This window comes from Nilaparvata lugens, chromosome 2 (assembly GCF_014356525.2).
Source record: "Nilaparvata lugens isolate BPH chromosome 2, ASM1435652v1, whole genome shotgun sequence".
NCBI lineage: Eukaryota > Metazoa > Arthropoda > Insecta > Hemiptera > Delphacidae > Nilaparvata > Nilaparvata lugens.
In genome coordinates this window covers 24,438,322-24,459,459 of record NC_052505.1, presented here as the reverse complement: position 1 = coordinate 24,459,459, position 21,138 = coordinate 24,438,322, and the positions used below count along the sequence as shown (strand labels likewise).

Below are 21,138 nucleotides of genomic sequence, written 5' to 3'. Positions count from 1 at the left end.
TCTACTGGTTCTGAAGCTTTTCGGTTCATTTACACTTTCCTCCTTCAATTTATTCATTCTTACTCCTCCCAAAAATGGAGTTCTTATTTCTACTTCTCTCTTTTTTTATTGTTATTCTCCTTCTTTTCAGCGATTTCTTATTTTTTCTTTCCTTGCTTCCACAATACCTTGTTTTCGTCTTCCTACGACTCTCTGCCATCAAATTTTCCTTCTCTTCTGTCCTACAATTCTCCATTAGGTATTGTCTTTCTCTTTCCCTTCTACTTTAATTCATACTTCTTCTGAATCAGTTTCCTCTTTCGCTTCTTCTTCTTCTGTTTCTTTTTCTGCTGCTTCTTCTTCTTCTTCTTTTTCTTCTTCTTCTTCTTCTTCTTCTTCTTCTTCTTCTTCTTCTTCTTCTTCTTCTGCCTCCTTCTTCTTCTTCTTCTGCCTCCTTCTTCTTTTTTTTTTTCTTCTTCTTCTTCTCCTTCTCATTCTTCTTCTTCTACCAGCGTTGGCTACTACAAACAGCCAATAGCGGCCTTCAATTGCCATTTGAATGGGAGCCCAATGCATGTGAATAGCTATATTATTAATCCACTTGTTTCAAGGCTTGGTTGAGCACTACTGAATACCTCAAGGCCAAGTTGTACCAGGAATGGAATACATACCATAATCAGATCATACCGTAATGAGTATCACATACATGGGATACTCAAAGCAAGAGCCACATGACTAGGAACCCAGCAGATGCATACATACTCATAAGCATGAGTGAGGAAGGCATTCATACAAGCATAAGTGAAGGAGGGATTCATATGAGTATCTATTGAATTCAAACAGTTGCTAATTAGGCCGCTATGGCCTGTGTATATGTTGAAAAGGCAACCCTGCCCAATGCTAGGGAACTTGAGAAGCCTATCATGTGGAAACCATTCTATTTCCTTACAATTACATTGTGATCTCACAAACTACAATCATTTTTAGATAGGAATGATGGAATACAGAAACTAAAATTTCAACTTTATTGTCCTCTTGAGAATTTACGTATTATTGGCATTACCCCATTACCCCACATTATTTGTAAAAAAGTCTGATGTCAATCCCACTTTTCCTCAAAAAATAAACATTTTGAAGTAAAAAGTTGTTTACATTTTTTCAGTTCCTTCATTCAATACAGTAATGTTCAAATTAATAATTATTCATCTAATCATTACTGTTGTTAATTCATGTCTCCCAGCCCTGTTTGATTCATGTTTGAACGCTCCGCCCACTATGTGCGTGTCTTGTCTCAGCCAATGGCCGACTTTCACTTTGATAGGTCAGCCAACTAATCGTAAGGTTCAATTTATGAAATTATGAATTCAAAATTTATAATTTCCATGTTTATTTTGAACCAAAATTGTATGGGAATGTACGTGAAAAACTAACCTTAACTTGGACAGTGTCATCATCTAAACTTAGAAGAAGAATATAGCACAATGATTGCCTTATTATTTTACCAATGTTATTAAATCTGTGACATAAGTCTCTGATTAACACTGTATGTAATGAAATGAAAATAAAGTATTTATTACACTATGATATTATTCTGCTTCAAGTTGATGTAGTGCGTGAGCATTCTTATTTCAGACAACAGCAGACTTTCATCATGATGGATGGGACATGAATTCATTTTACAGTTGATTTTTAGCTCATATTTTACAGTTCATAATTGGGGCATATGCTTCTCGATGTTCAAGCTACAATCTACTACAGTAGTAGAGATTGATAATTTGCAGCTCAGGAGATTGGTTTCTCCATTTTTATTTAATGGATAGAAATGGTTGTCACAATCTTTTCTTCTTTTGGGAGAATAACCCTCTGGGAGGGTTCTATCGATGGTGAGAGATTCAGCTTTTATTTTATTTTCGGATCCAAAAAACCTTTATTGACTGGGCTATTTTAGCGCCTACCAAATACTGGATTCTGATTGGTACATCACCAGTTCTTGTACAAAATGTGCTATTGTATTACTGCGCTTAATAAAACTAGATCCCATTTCCTTTTTTTTTTCATTATACTTTTTATAAGTTTGTCTGCTCGTATATACACAATAAATATTTCAAACGTTTTATGTCCCTTTTATCCTCGCTTTATTGAATACTATATGCTTGCAATTATTTTGCTGGAAAGTATCTGACTGAATTTCAGATGTACAGCTTGACCATTGTTGATGTTGCCGACAAGCTCTATTACCAAAGAACCTAACCTCAATACTTTATTATTATTATTTTTATAAAATAATTAAACAATGACTTCCATTTCATATTGTTGCAAATAATCATTCAGAGTCGTTATTATCTTATCTCTATTATCCAACTGATAATATAATTATTGATGATAAAAGTTTATGGTTTCTTTCCATGAGACCTAATAATTCCTTTTAACAAATAAATTTGATGTGTGCCAAAATGCACCGTTATAATTACTATATTATAATACAATCTACTACTACTATACAATCCACTACAGTAGTAGAAATTGATAATTTGCAGCTCAGGAGATTGGTTTCTCAATTTTTTTCAATGGATGGAAATGGTTGTCACAATCTTTTCCTCAGTCAGCTTTTCAGAGCTCACATAAATCATGTATCAACAGTATTCGTTAATATTCGATTGACTCTACTCGCTAAAAATGAGATGATGACATAAATTATCAAATCAAAATCACTATGAAATTAATATGGATTATGGAATTAACTCCCTATAGACCACCTACATTCACTGATCGAAAATTTGGAGCTGGAAAAATAATATTGGTACCAAGATGAACTAATACAAAATGTTTTCTACTTTAGCAATATATTCAACGATATTTAGCAATAACGTGAGTGAATATTTCATATAGGAAGAGAAACACTGACAGTTGATGAGATGGATGACCAAAGTTTGCATCATACGTCACACGCCAAGCTCGACTTTGCATCAAGTTAGGAGGTGGTCGGGTAAGAACTATCCTATAGAGATATTCACTTTCAACTGTTAGTATTAGTTGAATGGGAAGCAAATATATCAGATTAGCTATGGTGAATGCTGGAGTTGTCTCAGTGTAGTGCATGGGGGAAGAGAACACTGTAACTTGGGCTAGCTACATACACATACATCTTTGTTCGTACGATTTTTTGCCGTCCTTATAAATTCTATTATATTAAACACATGATGTTTGCCAAGTACCGTTAATCTGATAGAATTCATAAGGATGGCAAAAAATCGTACGAAAAAAAATCTATGTGTGTGGGGGAAATTGTATATTCCAAGTTTTTGAAACTAAATTAATCATGGGAAGAGTAATTAGAATGAGATTAATATCTAGAACATTATATTTTGGGTAGTTATGAACACTTTGGAGGTAGAATCGATCCGATATATCTCACTATAACTGAATAGAAATCTATATAAAATAATTTATCAGTGATGACCGCCATCTTGAATTTATCAATTATGAAAAATATATTCGTTGCTTTCTCATCAATATTCTTATTTGCCTGGTTGTGAAGAAGAGATTGAGACCATTTTCAAGTCTTCATCATGAAGTAGTCGTGAAAAAATCGATTTTATAGTTCAGTTTTGATGATAGTTAATTGGCTCAGCGGATAGAATGACATCTTAAAAAATCATAACTCCAGAACAAAAGGTGATAAAAGCTTGAAACGAACGGGAATAGATCATAAATTCTATTTCAAAAAAGTTTTGTTTGGCACTTTATATCCAAAAATTGTCATTGAAAGTAGTTATTCAGAAAAAGTCTCGTGAAAAAATTGATGTTTTTGAAAAAGTGCATTTTTGTAGGTTAAAATAATGTTTTAGGTGGAAATTTGTAATAACAAACTTGGAAGAATAGTTCATTGTGATTCGATTCGCATTTACTAGAGGTCTCTATCATGGATGGTAACCATTCTAAGACCGTTTTAATTAATGCTGGATCCGCCATTACGCGGCCCAGTCGCGACCCCCAAATGCGCATCAAATGGTTCGGATATCCTGAGGTACCCCAGGATCAGAATATCTGGGTCTGTTTCCATATTCACGAAGTGCCCACGAAACCCTGTTTTAGAGCCATAAGAAGCAGGACTGCAGTTGAAATGTAGTCTTTTCATGTACAGTGGAGTAAAATCCACCTTGAGCAAGAAGGAAAATATCGGCGGGAAAAAAGAGGGAGAACAGTTTGAGGGGAATTGTGAAATGTGGAGGAAGAAAATCGTGATTGGAAGAAGGAACATTTGAGCAGGAGAAGATTTAGATTCCTTTATTCATGTGTTTAACAAAACATAATTTAACTTACGTTCTAGCGTTAAAAATAAATACCAGTAGCGGTAGAATGACTTGTTGAATCATATTAAACTAACTACAATAATATTGAGCAAGGAAAATGATGAAATATGCAAAAGTTAATGTACTAATATAATGTTTTCACATGAAATGGTGAAGTTTCAACCTTAAGAAGTCCATTCTCAGAGAGGGTAACAAGGATACCCTCCCCTTCAGCACTTGACCGTAGAGAGTGAGACTGTAAGATGGGAGAGATAAGTCAATAAAGAGAATGAAATTAATAGAACGGTATGTGTGAAAAATGAGTGGGTGAATGAGTACTTGAAAACAGGAACACCATAACATCTAGAACTATCTGTATCTAGAAGCAAAATGAAAGAAAGTGATCCGAGGGGGTAAGGATGAGAGGAATAGAAGACGGGAGAGATGTTTTTGATGAATAAGAAGAGAAAATGAAAATGGAAGTGGAAAGTTGTAAGTGATGGAATGTGTAAAAAAAGATGGAGGGGAAGTTCTTCGTACTGAGAGCTGAGAAAAGAATGTCAAGGAGCAGAGTAAAGGAAATAAAGATTTATCACACAGGAGGAGAAAAGAAGATCACAAGAGTATGACGGGAAATATAAAGAGAGTAGTACACGAGTGAAACCATGAATAGAAGAAGAAAAAAGGATTACGCAAGATGTAATAGATTTCAATAGAAAGGGAAGAAAAATATGGATAAGCATATTTAACGAACTGAAGATGGAGCTTATAATTGACAGTAAAATGAAAATTGGAGTTTTGAGAGAGAAATTGGGCTGAAAAAAGGGCAGAGAAAAGACGTAAAAGAGAATACAGCAAGAAATAGAAAGGATAATATTTGAAATAATATCAGAATATCAAGTAAGAAAACGCGAAAGAAAAGTGAGAAGAGAGAACGAAAGAGAATGCTAGTTTATCAAGTATGCGACGCGTCGTCCTACGCTCTACTATGTCTACAAGTTTAGAACAGTTCTCAACTAGATAACTCTATTTAGCGACTGCTCTTCGAGAGAGAAAAGGGAAACAAATAGAGGAGAGAGAGAGAGAGAGTGTGTGAAAGAGAGACAGACTGAAAGAGAAGAGTGAGAGAGAAAGGGAGAGGAAATGTGTGTCGCTCATGAAGAGCCCAAGCTTGCTTGTCGATTAAAAAACGTAGAGCTGTCCAGCCCATGCCCATTAAGCTCAATTTTATTATGAACAAGGCACGTACTGTCTTTACACTCTGCATGTTGTTCACTGAAGATGAATAGGAATGCAACCAGAAAATGGGTCAATGGGATGAATAAGGACGTTACCAGCTTAAAGAGACGTTACCAGTCTAATGTGTTATTTTTTTGAATTGGATTTTAAAAAACTTGATGCATCTCTCTTCGAAACCTCTATTGTGTTGCTTGAGCTAAAACAAACAAAAATTGTCTCTAGACACAAAGTATAACCTCTTTTTTCGTTTTTAAGGAAATTCAATTGAACTGATACGATGGTGATTGAAATAGTTTAAGAAAAATACTTTCGCATCTCATAAAAGACGTGATTTTTTTAACTGAAAAACAATTATACTGTTTAAGAGTGGAATAAGTTATATTAATAACACTGAATTAGAATAATATCCTTTTAAAGGAAGATTATTAGTGATCAAATAGTCTAAAATCTTAAAATACATCTAGTAAAACATTTCGTTGGTAATTTCAAATTAATTTCGTTGATAATTGAGTGAAATATTTATGAATAACTTATTAATTTGAGTCATCTAAATTTAAAATTTATAGTTTTCATGTTTATTTTGGATTGATGAAGTATAAAAATTGTACGTGAAAGACCAACCTTATTTTGGACTGTGTCATCACATAAATTTGGAAGAATAATAGCACAACGATTTCCTATTATTTTATCTACCAATGTTATTACATTAGTGTCATTTGTATTGTGAATAAAATGTTCAAAGAATCAAAATGAATCTAGCTATTAAAAAACCTGTCTTCAATTGATAGGATGATTCACGCTATTTCCGATTAATTTGATTTCTTTCAATCGTTTTCTAAAAGAGATTGCACATAACTGTTTTATTTATTGTTAAATTCCACAAAGAACTTGACTAAGCAAAACTTGAATCCAAGGTATGACGACTTGTTGAATCCAACTATATCAGAATGCGAAATTATTCAATTCTACGATATAATGACTTCCATTGAAAAAAGTCAAAATGATCAGCAGTAGAGAATAATGAGAAACTGGCATTTTTCTAATCTCCATCTTTGGAAACTCTCCGAAAACCAATCTATCAACCTGTTGGGAAGTATGAATTCCTGAGGGACTGATCGATTAGTAGGAGCAACGGGTACAGGTGTTTCAAACTTCCAAACTAACTTCATCTGAATCGATGACACGCTAATTCCCACTGAACTGAAATTTTCTATTCAAATTTAAAACTCCTCATTTTTCAAATTTTCAGAACTTATATCAATATTGAGTAGTATCTTTATAATTGATTACAAATCAATACGAATTGTAGTTGAAAATTGCTCTATAATATTGACATTATTAAATTTGATAAAATTATTTTAGCTGTTTATCATTTTATCAAAATATATCAAAAAACAATTATTATCATAATAATTAAATTAATCAAAAATTACAGTTCTCCCATGTTATGTATGTTGGTACGTTCATAAATGGAATGAAAACTACTTTTCTCTTCATTTAATGAATGAATAATTGTCCCCTATTTTATTAATACTTATTGTTAACCACAGAATGCATTGCCGTTCAACTGCAATAGAATTGCCGATTACTAAACCTGTCAATCATTTGTACAATGTACATTGCTCATCCGTCATTATTAAATTACAATTGCATACTGCAATTGCAAAAGCGTCAAATCTGTCTGACATTTTCGACAGAATTCTATGAGCTTCACATTTTCAATTTCCGGAAATTCAACAAAACTGATTGGCAATTTACAACTCACTCCCGTCCAATAATGTTCTGTGTTTGATAAGTTGATCTAACATTGAAATTGATTTACTGACTTATATTCATTTTCAATCAATCAAACAAAACGAAAATGAGGTCATTTTCTATTTGGAATAGCCTGCCAGTCAGACTGAAATCGCTAATTAATAGCCTTTCAATCAATATTACACAGAAGAAGGTGGAGTTGGAAATCACGGATAATATTCTGTAATTTTTAATTCTCCAAAGCCTACTAGATTTATACAGGAATAATATTTTCCATTTTCAATTTTACAGACCCTAGTGGTAAACTTTAGTATGCTACTAATGCTACGTTCATGCGTTTATTTCCAATTCCGCCAGGATTTCAGGAGTTGCAAATTATAAATCATATTATATCTTACTATATTATGTATTAGTACCCTATGGTAATCAGTTATAAGAAAATGAAAAATGATAGTTTTGAAGAATTTTGTTAAAAAGGAGATTATGGAGCTAGCATTGCATTAACTTGAGCCACGGAAACTTTCCAAAATGAAAAAACCAGAAAGTAAATTTATATCCACGAACAGTATTACCCTTCTTAGTTGTTATTCAGCTACGTCATTGAATAGCATACTATTCACACGACATATGCGCAACAAAGCCAGAAATAACATCCAGTGATAAAAATTATAAAACAGAATATCATTTTACAAAGGTTTCAATCATAATATCAAATATAGAATACCGAAGAAATTGATGTACAAAAAGGTTGAGAGAAAGCAGAACAATTTATTGTGAAAAGTTTTTACGAAAACTCTAACACAGGAAAGCGTGATATACAGATAATATACCTACATTATTTATAGAGTATGGGCTGTAGAATTTAAAATATATGTATCAGCATACAGTAGTTTGTACAGACTGAACCTAGATATTTGAATGGATCTGAGCCTAGTCTGAACTGAATGTCTGTCAGCTTCTCTTCATTACGATACGAGCATTGATAATCAGACAGTGTATTGACTGTATATATACAATGTACGTGAAATACATGTTTTTAGTAGGCCTACGTGTGTGTGGTGTTGTGTGTATATGGTATTGGAGTATAATGTATATTGTGTGCTATGGAATGTGTATATGTATGAAGCTGGTAGTGAAGACTAGTACGTAGATTTCTGCTCATCAGAGCATTGAAATTAACTTTCATCCCGTGCTTTTCACTTCAATTTGTGTTCATCTCCTATTTTTCACTTCAATTCGTACTGCGCACTTTTCAGTCAGGGCATGCCTTTCAAATCAGTGACCAACGAACAGTTCGGTTTTCTGAATAGTGGAGCACGAGAATTTGGCGTTGGCTTGAAAAGCTATTCAAGAATGTGTGTTCTGGAGTCTGAAGGCCAGTTCGCCACTCAAATGCATATAGATAGAGATAGAAGAAACAGACTGATTTTCATTGGATGTTTGCTTGGAAATAACATCGATTCCGTCGATCAATCGTGAAAAAAGAGCGAGAGAGAAAGAGTAAGTGTGTGCATGTGAAATAGAGAGAGAAAGAGTGAATAGGAGAAGAAGAAGAGAAAAGAGAAGAAGAAAATGAGGAGGAGGAGGAGGAGGAGGAGGAGGAGGAAGAGGAGGGGGAAGAAGAAGGAGGAGGAGGAAGAGGAGGGGGGAAGGAGGAGGAGGAGGAGGAGAAGAAGAAGAAGAAGAAGAAGAAGAAGAAGAAGAAGAAGAAGAAGGAGAAGAAGAAGGAGACGAAGAAGAGGAAGAAGAAAAAGAAGAAGAAGAAGAAAAGGAAGAAGAAGAAGATGTGATTGAGATTTATTTTATTTTATTACGTTTTAAATCAGAATGAACATTTGAAGGGAGATTTGTACTGGGGTGAATAGATTTCACGATAACAGAAAAATGTTACATTGAAGCGTTGAAGAATGGGAAGTATTGACCAGAAAAATATGCTGACGGCAAAGATTATGACGAAGAAAAACAAGAAGATTCCTGTAGAAGACTCAGTGTAGGATAGAGAGACAGTAATATAACAGAAAAGCATTGAAAAACAGGAAAGAAAAAGTTGCAGGTGGGGAAAGGATTGTACAGTAATATAAAATTCACGAGAAACAAAATACGATGTAGGACAAAGGAATGGAAGAGGGAAAAAGAAGAAGAAAATAACATTGAAGCTTACGGAAAAAATTAGAGAAGCAAGATGAAGATGATGACGATTATGTGTTATCGGTAGAGGAGCAGGAGAAATAAAAAATACAAAAATGAGAAAAGTTGAGGATACAGAGGGAATGCAACGTAAAGGTGAAAGAAAAGAGCCAAGAAGAAGAAATGAAGGGGGGAAGTAATTCAGTACTGCATGGAAAACAATTATTGCAAAAAAATGTGGAAAAGAATATTGTAGGAATAACACTCATACCAAAAAGCATCTGAAAATATTTTCAAATATTCTACTAATACAGAATGACAATATAGGAAAAAATGTCAGTTTCAATTGATATCATTCTATATTTGCACATTACTCACTTTTGCTGCATGAGACATCACATCCAGGAGCTACAGCTATCTCATGCTATTCAGGGTTGTTCATGTGTGGTGAAGGTGAGTGGTGGGTGGAGGGAGGTAGTAGCGGGCACAGGCCCCTTTATCGGACGAAATTTGAATAATCCAGACTAATGGATGAGTAGTGCATAATACGGAATGGGCTAACGGCAAAGACCCAAGCCTTTTGTTTCTTTGAAAAATATTGAAAAGGGTCCACAATACGCCTCAGCTCCTAATGTTGTTGGCCCCTCATATATCTCTCCACTCACTTTTGCCTTTCCGAAATATTCTGCAACTAATTTTCATTCTTCTTTGCGCTTTTCATTTTCGTTTTACAGTTTAGCTTGGTTATATTCTGCTACACATTCTCCTTTTGATTTTCATTTTCGCTTTCAAGTTGGACTTTCAGTGATATTCTGGAACTAGGCCTAGTTTTAATATATTTTTGTTTTAAATTTTCATTTCCCCATTTTCTTTTTTCAGTATATCGTTCTGTAGCATTCTACTCATTTTTATTGTACCTTCTGCTTTTCATCTCTCACTTTGATTCGCTATCATAACTTTTCACTAAATTAACATATTATACTACTTCTTACCTATTCCTAACAACTTCTTATTCAAATCCAATTTTATTTCATATTTTTCAATGTCCTTGTTGTTTTAAATTCTTGACATGATGACATTACCTCCCCCGTCTGGTTCTCTTTCAAATGTTATTTTTTCTCCTTCCTGAATTTTTTCTCGTCGATTCTTACACAAACTTTTGTTGCTGCTCCTTCTTTTTCCACGGCATCTTCTCAATTATTATCTATTAAATTTTTGTATTTTCTTCTTCTCTTCCAAGTCTTTATTACATTTCTCTTCTTCCCCAACTTTTTCAATCCCTAATTGAAATTCAAATTCAAACAAAGCTTAAAATATGATAGCATTACCTCTTGATGGCTGCTGGATTATAACCAGAATGTATGTACATTCTATACTCTCTGATTACAACATGAAATTGAATATCATACCTTATTAGCTATTGTTATTGTAACTTGTTACTCAATAACCCAATTCCGGTATGATAACACGTCCTGATATAATATAACAACACGTCAATCAATCAATCATGATTACCTTAGGACGATTCCTGGAAAGCAGATGGACTGCAGTAGCCGATCCGATATTAGGTTGCATATTCCAATAATTAAATTTTATTTCAGATATTACTGAAGACACATTCTATCAATGTTCGAAGTACGTATTGTGTATGCGTTCTGTATTATTCGTTTACTATATCTAATTGCTAACAGTGACATTTTTAACAGTGACTGTGATGTATATGTTTTATATCCTGCAAAATGGTAATGATGATTTCAATACTGCAAAAGTAAATGCTTCCATTCAAACGGCTCATATTCCACCAATGAGCCTCCTATTCCATTATTATATGAAAACAGAAGCATCTATACTTTCTAATAATTTCATCAATTCCTATCGATATATAGCTGCATCGATTCAGATAAGAAAATGATCATATTCGAACATGCCAGGATTTCTAACTAGGTACACTAAGTCAGTGCCTAGGAGTTGACACGTCTTAGAGGCGGCAAGGAACATAGAAAGATTAGACCAATGAAATCAAGAGGCGTTAATAGTGAGATTTCAAAATATAACTTATTTTATTTTACAAACTGATCAGACTGTTCAGGAATCGAGTAGTAGTGTAAACGAGTATAATTTCTTGTAGAGTGGTATATAAAAGAGATCTACAAGTAGTGTTATGAAGATTTGTGTATAATCAATGAATGTAGCATTGCAATAAATACATTTTTTTCACTTTGAAACAGGCAGATACACATAAATCGCTAGATTAAATAATATCTACGAGAGTTTTATGAAGATGTGTGAATCATCAATGAAGGTAGTAGCATCCCATACTATTAAACAAGCAATTTCTGTTTATATGTTTGGATGTTATATTTGTATTTCACCGGATCTAACCAGTTCTAACGATTCTCACAAAATTCAGTTCACCGGATCTTGAAAACGGCTCTAACGATTCTCACGAAATTCAGAACATAGTAGGTTTATAATATAAAAATTCGATTGCACTAGGTCCCATCGCTGGGAAACCTCGCTGAAGGACATTAAAAGGATAAATATTATTCATCCTTGGAAAAACAGCTGATAATAATAATTATTTCGTCGTCTATTGATGATGGAAGTGAGTGAAGAGTTCATGTGTGTGGGACTGTGTCAAAATTATGACTCAGCTGTTGAACTTTTGTAATCATTCAATCAGGTACTTAGTGCCGGTTGCAAAAAAGCCAGGTTATTTTCAATCCTGATTAATTCCAGTAGATCCATCTTTTTAAAATGGTGTTCTCTGATTTGGTTCACGTGAAATTAATCAGGATTAAAATTTAACCGGCTTTTGTGCTATCGGGCCTTTGTGAGGCAAATTTTTGCATCAGTATGAACTATGAATGATATTATAATTTCTCTTTTCATAATAAATTATTTATGCTTTTGTACTCCAGAGCGAAGCTCGGTCCCCGATATTTACAATAAATACAACATTTTTTCACTTTGTAGCTGGCAGATAAACATAGATCCGTAGATCTGGATTCAGATTGGCGGAGCCATAGATCCGGGAGTCTGAATGATCCCAGTATAGGAATCATTACTACTATTTGTTGTATGTAGATTACAGTACGATATTGTATGGAAATCATTGCACGATATACTTTTCATTCAGGAAAAGTGAGGAGAAAAAGCAAACCACATTCATGAAGAGCAATCCTATCAGTTCATTCACCTTATATTGTGACTACTATTCACTTTCAAAACCAAACTACCATAGAATAAACAATCTACAGAAGTTTTCTCTGCTACTACATAGCCATACAATCTATGACATTTTCGTCAGTTCATTCCTATTTTTCGGGAATCTATTCTTTACATTATTTTCTTGAATTGGAAACAACTCTCACTGCAGATAGAACCAATGATATTATCTGCTCATTCATCTTTTGTTGACTACTAACCAGTATTCTTTCGAATCTTGTTACATATGAGAGAAAATTCTGTTGAGACGTGTTGGGCGCTTTCACGTATGCAGCTCTGATTTTTATCAACAGCCAGAATTGGAGCGAGCACGGCAAGCTTGTTGTTCCGCAGCTGGCTCAGTCTGTTCATCACATCATATTGTTGCTTGCACTTCACAACAAGAGAAAGAAGGAGAAGTAGGAGGGGAAAAAGTAAGAAGTTGGAGAGAGAGTTTTGATGGCGGAGAGATTCAAAAAAGAAAGAGAATAGAAACAAAAAGCATGGAATATGTGATAGTGAGGAGGAACAAAGATCATGATGATGAGGAGCCGGATGAGGAGGAGAAAAATAGGAGAAGAAGAAGAAGAATAAGAAAAAGAAAAAGCAGAAATCAATGTACAGAAGTAGTAAAGGAATAAGAGGAGAAAGGAAGTCTTCAAAACATAAGAAAAAAGGAAAAGAGGCGAAGAAAAAGTAGACAGGGAGATGGAGGTAAAAGAAGAAGAGGGGAATGAGAGAAACAATAAGAAAAATTTGAAGCAGAAAGTGATTCAAAATATGAAGAGATAAAGAAGAACGTCATATCAGTGGGGATGACTGATAATGTAGAGGAGATCGGAAACCAGGAAAACCCAGTGGAGAAGGATAAGAATAGGATGAAGCGAGATCCTATTATATTAAGCGAGCAATTTATGTATATATTTATATATTGGTTATCTATATGGCTATTTATGTCCAACGGATCTCGAAAACGGCTCTAACGATTTTGATTAAATTTGAAATATAGTAGGTTTATGATATAAAAATTCGATTGCACTAGGTCCCATCCCTAGGAAAACTCGCTTAAAAGGATAATTCATCCTTGGAGACTTTCGTCGTCTGTGGACAATGGAAGTAAGTGTGCGAGTGCGTCTGTGGAAAATCAAAATATCTCATCCCCGAAATTCATTTGTTGGTGTATAGCCAGCTGTAAATTATAAACACGACCTAAAAGGGAAAGGGTTTAAAGGGTAAAATTATTCATAATTTACAGTTCCAAGTGATTGGTGAGTGTTATTTTGTCAATCAAAATTCGAACTTTTCGGTTTTAATTTTTTTGGACTGAAAATTGGACTTGAATTCGAAAGTGTATGGAACATAACCTACTTTTTGGACTATAGTGTATAAATCTAAATTCGGGGAAGATACAGTTTTGGGCTGTGCCTGTTGGTCCTTTCCCAATCAATTGAAAGAATTGTGTTCTGTTTATCAATAAATAAATAAACTATGCTTTTATGCTTCTATGCTTTTGTACTCCAGAGCGAAGCTCGGTGCCCCGATATTAAGAAGTGAAAAGCAGAGGGAAACCAAGAGACAGATAGAATACGGCAACTGAAAAAGTGGAAAGTGTAGAAGATTTAGCGAAGAGAAGTAAGAGCAACACCGAATAAGTGTAGAAGAAAAAATACGACTATTGAATGAAAAATATGAAGAAATGTGACAAGAATGAAGAAGGAGAAAAATGAAGGAATGAGCTAAGAAGGAGAAGGAGAAGAAGGAAAAAGAAGAAAACCAAGAACTCAGAGTTAAATTTGCAGAGCGCAACGAAAAGAAAGCCAGTCGGAAACGAACAACTATTTTCTGGCAGAAAACACTGGAAAGTAGTGTACAGTAGAGCATCCGACATCCAACAAATAGTGACGCAACAAGTCACTACTAATTCAATAAACTGCAGAGCAACACTATGCGCATCTCTTAAATTATTACAAAACATTTTCGCTGTGAAGTTTCTCTCCACTCATATTTTGATGCACACCTCGGTTACACTGCTTGATTCCATTGAATATCACATTTTATTGCGTGCTGCAAATTAATTAGAGCTTGTTCACTGTGAGGGCACTTCGAGCATAACAAGGAAACATGTGTCTCAATTTATGGTGGATGGGTGCAGAGATTCAACATTGATAATAATATATATGAATTTATAATATCGGATTTCATAAACAAGATATAATATAGATCGTCACAGACTTGAGTCTATCATGCTGTCTAATCGTAGTCTATCGCAAGTGGAATAGAAAATACTGAATAGCGTACCTTTGGGTGCATTATATAAATGTCGTATAATGTCATATATATATATCCTATTATATTAAGAGAGTAATTTCTGTATTTATATATCTGGTTATTTTATATCGGTTATTATATTTAACGGATCTCGAAAACGGCTCTAACGATTTACAAGACATTTGAAACATAGTAGGTTATGATATAAAGATTCGATTGCACTAGGTCTCATCCTTGGAAAACTTGCCGAATGACATTAAAAGGATAATTCATCCTTGGCTGAACCAGCTGTGGATAGTAAAAAAGTGAGTATGTGAAAAATCAAAATATCACATCCCCGAAAATCATAAGATGACATATAGCCAGCTGTGAAATATAAACACGATCTCAGAGATTTTTATTTTTCTTTCTATTTATATTACAAGTAGCCCTATACAGAAAAGAGATAAATAAACACGATCATTTTAGAGAATTGTATTCTGTTTATCAATAAATAAAAATAACGAGCGAAGCTCGGTGCCCCGATATTAAGTAGTAGTTCTGTGAACAGTAGACCTCACGCAGTATTCTCATCCACAAGTACCTGATTGAAACTATAGACCTTATAAAAATACAGCAATAGACTGGCTTCTCTACACATCTGTGTAATCACTTGTCAGCTGATTTATGATGAATAATTCTATAGTCTGATTTTTACTCTAATATTGGCGTATGAAGGAGGCTTCTTTTTCCTTTTATATTATCCTTGAAATGCAAAATTCCCAATAGCCTTGTATATACATCGACGCGCAATTAAAAATGGAACATACCTGTTAAATTTCATGAAAATCTATTACCGCGTTTCGCCGTAAATATGCGCAACATATAAACATTTAAACATTAAGAGAAATGCCAAACCGTCGACTTGAATCGTAGACCTCACTTCGCTCGGTCAATAATGTTGAATGCCATCATTGCGTCACAAAATACTCTGAGAATTCTCGTGTGTAAAAAGCTGCGTACAGACTTGAGCGCCACGAACATGCGCATTTCACTTTTCATCAGCTGATTTTATCTGTATTCGAACAGAAAGAGTAAGGTACAGATATAATAAGCATAGCATAAGCTGATGAAGTCTCTACGCACCCTTATAGTGGAGTACATAGAAAATGTAAAATAATGCAATCTTCTTAAGTTCTTCATCTATCAACACTATTACATTATCCAAGCATCCAAGTCTACAGCCTAGTTAGTTGACAAGTTAGGCTAGTTTCACACTCATTCGGTTCGTTTCGTTTTCGGCAAATTCCGATAAGTGTGAAACGGTAATTCGGTTTGAATTCGGTACCGAATAGAAACCGCATAGAACCGAACGCCCACTTGACTCTAATAAATTCCATCAGGTTTCAATTCGTTGCTAGCGCCGGCTACTTTCACACACTTTCGGTTCGGTTCGGTTCGTTTCGTTTTCGGCAAATTCCGATAAGTGTGAAACGGTAATTCGGTTTGAATTAGGTACCGAATAGCAACCGCATAGCACCGAACGCCCCCTCGACACGAATAGGTTTCATCATATTCGAATTCGTTGCTAGTGAAACGGGGAAAAACAATGTCTTTTACACACGCTTGCCTTTTTTGTTTTTATTTTAAACTGATATCGTGATTGTCTGTTTCAAAATTGTCCAAGTCAAAATCATATGGTCAATTCATTTCTGTTAGTTCACAGGAACATTTTTTTCTCAATGAATAGTTTGCTAAGAAAATAAGAAAGATATAAATTAAAAACTCAGGGAGATTTTTTTTTTATTTTTCCACGTATATTACATGATTTCATCAATGGAGAGAAGAGATGAAGTTTATATACCATGTGTCAAAACAAGAACAAATTTTCAATTCAAAAAAATCATCACTCTGAACATCCAAAATTAACATAATCAAAAAGAAACTATTCAAATAATTCACAATTTTTAATTAATTTTAAAATTTTGTTGTTCAAGAAATAACATATCACAATTTAACACAAGCTTTTATATTTAAATATACCAGCATGAGCTGTGAAAATCTAAACACAGCTGTGTTTGAGAAGAAACTACCTAATTAGAACCGTACGAATTAAAACCTGACATGTATGAAAGCCTCATTCGTTTTCGGTAACGAACCGAACCGAATGAAACCGAAAGCGTGTGAAGCTAGCCTTAGTCAGACTCGCATTTTTATTTGTAGTTATGAGTGTAAAAGTTCTGATCGGATTACTGGTCATCAAATGGCAGACTATTCACTATAGCTAGACTGGACTATTCAACGGATAGACTATTCACTCTTATTATCCAAGCACGGGATTAATGTTGTATACTTGAATCTTGATAAAGAATGCTTGATTACAATAATTTTTAGTCATATAGATTGCCCATTCGCATCATGATAAATTAAATTCGATTCCAAATATCAGAAGAGAAATACAGTTAGTTTTTACTTACAGAAATACGATTCTTGCTGAAGAAGTTACGTTGAGGATGCTTACCTGAAACAAAACAAAAAAAAGTATAAATTTTAACAGAAGTTCCATACTTTGATTTAAAATAGTTTCATTGGACTTGGAATTGATTAATTCTGAATAAGTGGTAAACATAACATATTTCAATTAATTCCCCGTAACCTCGTATAGTGCATATGTCGTCTAGTGTTGAGACATTTAAAAATAGACTGTTGTTATCTATAGCACAAATTTTATATTTTTCTGCGTCTATACTTTAAAATAGTTGTTTTTAGACCTGGCTTCGTTGTTGTTTATCATTGTTTATCATGTGGGAGCGGTTTGACTCATTGGTTGCGCTGATAAGATATCGCTTAGATAAGTTAAGAATCATGCTCCTGCTACTCCCGTTGGAAGGGTGACCGCTTCAGTCAACTCCTCTTAATTCATGATTCATGAGTTGTAAAAAAATCGCTTCCCGGTGATTCGGAACCCACCTAAAACTGTAGATCCATCCATCTCCCATTATCATCCGCCTCATTACCCACGCACAAGCTTAGAGCTTATGTGGGCATCATCCTCAGCAAGAAAAAAAACATAGTTGATCATAAGCTTCTAGTAAGATCGTATCAGAATAGATATCAAATAAGTGCAATATTTCTAAAGTTTTTAATTTATTGCGATACATTCTGTGATTCATTTAGAGTATAAAATCAACCTACAAGATTTTAAATCATCATTCCTGGACCGAAAATCAAGTGAGAAGCAGTGTGTGATTACATAACCTTATCTTTTGGACAACATTAACATATTATCAAAATTTTTGGAGAGAGATAGTACAGGCTCAGCCTAGTTTTTCCTCCAATGTCATAATTGTAATATGATTATAGTATTTTATACAATAAATAAATCTCCTAACTCAACATTCTACAAAATCAGGCATATGCAGTGTGTTTTCAGTGTATGAGGTCTCCATGTTATAAAATAATTCATAATCTAGTGTTGGCTTTATTTAAATTCGTATCAGCACAGAAATCTCCTGTTAAATCTTGGTTTAACACAGACATCTACTACAAGATTAGGAGAGGGGCATGTGTGGTGAGTTTTCAGTAGACCCCCACTATTGAATAAGTAGACCCGGGGGACCACAACCAGGGGTGCCCCAAGGGGGGTCGTGAGGGTTGGTGTCATCTATTAAATAAAGCCCCCCCACCACTACCCAGGGGGGCAGATGTTTGTGGCATTTATTTGCGGCTGCGTCGGTTTTGAATGGGCTTAGTAGCGGTTTCCACCACCCTGCATGTGTATATCTGTATATACGGTATGAACCTGCATACATGTGTCTGCTCTGAATATATATCTGCTATGGTCTGTTCTCAATGTGCTCTTTGTGCGGGACGCTCACATGTGGTTTGGGATTGTGAATTGTGGTGAATTCGTGGTGGGGGGACTTGTTTTGTCACACACACACACATACGTGCCCCAAGTATGGCACTCACATGTATGTCCCAAGCATACCTGATGTTGGCCGAATTTCGCATGCAAGCCGCCACTTCACTCTCATAGAGAAGCAATCAACACATGTAACTAGATTTTGGTTTCACCCCCGCGATTGGAAACCTCTACATTGTTAGCCATTCACATGTGAATTGAATATTGTATCCATACAGGGGCGATGATTTGTTGGATTATTGATCTGAATCCTGGAACTGAATACGGACTTATTTATTGTATGAATGGGAGAGAATTAATTGCGAAGATAGCTGATAGCTCTACAGCATATTCCTGCAAAAATATGCTATAAGTGAAAGTATAGAAAGGTAAGATTGAGTTTTCTTCTTCTTCTTTTATTCAAGGTTTAGCCTGTTCCGTCTCACTACAGTATATTACATATAATCACAAGGGTTAGATTGAGTTTTTGAAACATTAATTATAACTGAAACTTTACAGGAGGAGGAGCAGGAGAAGGATGAGGAGGTATGGGGCAGGATCATAAGAAGAAAACTTGAATTGTTCTATAGTCACATAAGTTTGACGACTTGGAAGTGATTCAGATACAAGGTAATCTTACTGTCGGGATGCTGTATTTTCCAACACATTTTATTCCATTATTAGCATCAGAAATGGAAACCTATTAATAATGTTGTATCAGTGGGATTAGACAATTGATAGAATAAATTCTCATCCTTATTCTACCAAAAAGCTATTTATGGAAGTTGTGTCTAATGGAGCTTGAATACTGCCAGGAAGAATAAATATTTCAATCAACAAGATAATTATATAAATATAAATATGAATTTAGATTCACTTAATGAATATTAAATTTAGATTCAATATCCAGGTGAATAAAATTGATACAGTGAAAACTCAAAATAGTACACCCCGTTATAGAACATTTCCCTCAGTCCCTTGAAATGTGCACATAGCTTTCAACCTGAGGTTGAGCTTTCAAATGTAGTAAATCCCGATTTAGTACAGACCTCGTAAAAGTGTATGTTTTGAACGGTCCCTTGGAAAGATCAAGGATTCACTGTATAGATTTTTTTGAGAATTACGGGAATTATCTCAATCTATCTCTAGATTTCTGTACTTTCAAATTGAATATATTCATACTCTCTTCATCATATTGAGACTTTACAGTAATTTTCGAAAATCAATTGAGTCTGCAACTTTTTAGTAGATTATTCACCATATTCCTATAACAAATCAGATACGGTGGTATAGAGCAGAATAATAATCATAAACCTTATTACGCCATAACCCTCAGTAGTATCATGCATTTCAGTGGTATTATACTGTGCTACTTTTTGTGAATAGATGGAGTAGTAATTTTAGATTCAGACATGATCTGGAGGAGCGAGCATGCAGCCCCATCGCCGTGTTTTACAACTGCAAACTTCTCTGCAAGTTCAATATTTCGCGGCTACCTTTGGAACATAAATACTGGACGAGGTAATTCGGATTGTGCACTGGTAAGCAAAATTCGGTGATGGAGAGCAGACTCTCAATCTCAATGCAGGGAGATTCAAGCGGAAAACTTTGCGCTCTACTAGGTAGTCCAGAACTAGGAAGAGATGATGGGTTAAATAATAAGATAGAAAAGGAGAGAAAGAAGAATAGATTCAGGAGAAGGAGAATGGTGAGAGGAAGAAGGTTTGGTAAAGGATAATAGAAGAAGAAAGGGAGTGAGGAAGTGAGAAGAAATGACATACTGGAAAAAAGAATAGTGTGAGAAGAGGAGGATGAGTATGAGAAGAATGGGGGCCGGGAAGAGCAGAATGTAGTGGAATGGAGAATCACTAAGGAGAGGGGAGGACAAGAAAAAAACGAGAGAGAAGGACAAGAAAAAAACGAGAGAGGAGGACAAGAAAAAAACGGAAGAGGAGGGACAGGGACAGTATTGATATATAGAATGGAAAGGCAGACCAAGAAAACAAGAGGAAATCAGACGAAGCTGAAAGTGGAAGATAGGAGAAGTTGGAAGAAGGTAAGGGGAAACTTAGGTAAGGTAAGGTAAGGTAAGGAAGGTAAGGTAATTATGAGAAAGAAAAAATATACGTTTTATGTATTATACGCGACTTAGGAAAAAAACAGAGTTGGAAATAAGATACTTAGAAATAAAAAAAGATGGAGAAAAAGAGGAGAAGAAGTCAGAGATGACACAGAGAAGAAATTCCTTCTACTTTGTGGAGATAATTTTGAAGCAGGGAGAAAAAGAGTGAGTAGAAGATTAATATGGGAAAGCCGAAAGTGGGAAAGTGGAAGAAAAAGAGGATCATATAAACAGGATGAAGAAAATATGTATAAGAGCCTAGCATA

At 34.7% G+C, this 21,138-nt stretch overlaps 1 protein-coding gene across 1 annotated transcript in view; it reads right to left on the bottom strand.

Annotated features, from left to right (window-relative positions):
- The window catches only part of LOC111048708 (unconventional myosin-Ie), a 438,987-nt gene that overhangs the window by 239,975 nt on the left and 177,874 nt on the right, over nt 1–21,138 (bottom strand). The window lies entirely within an intron of this gene.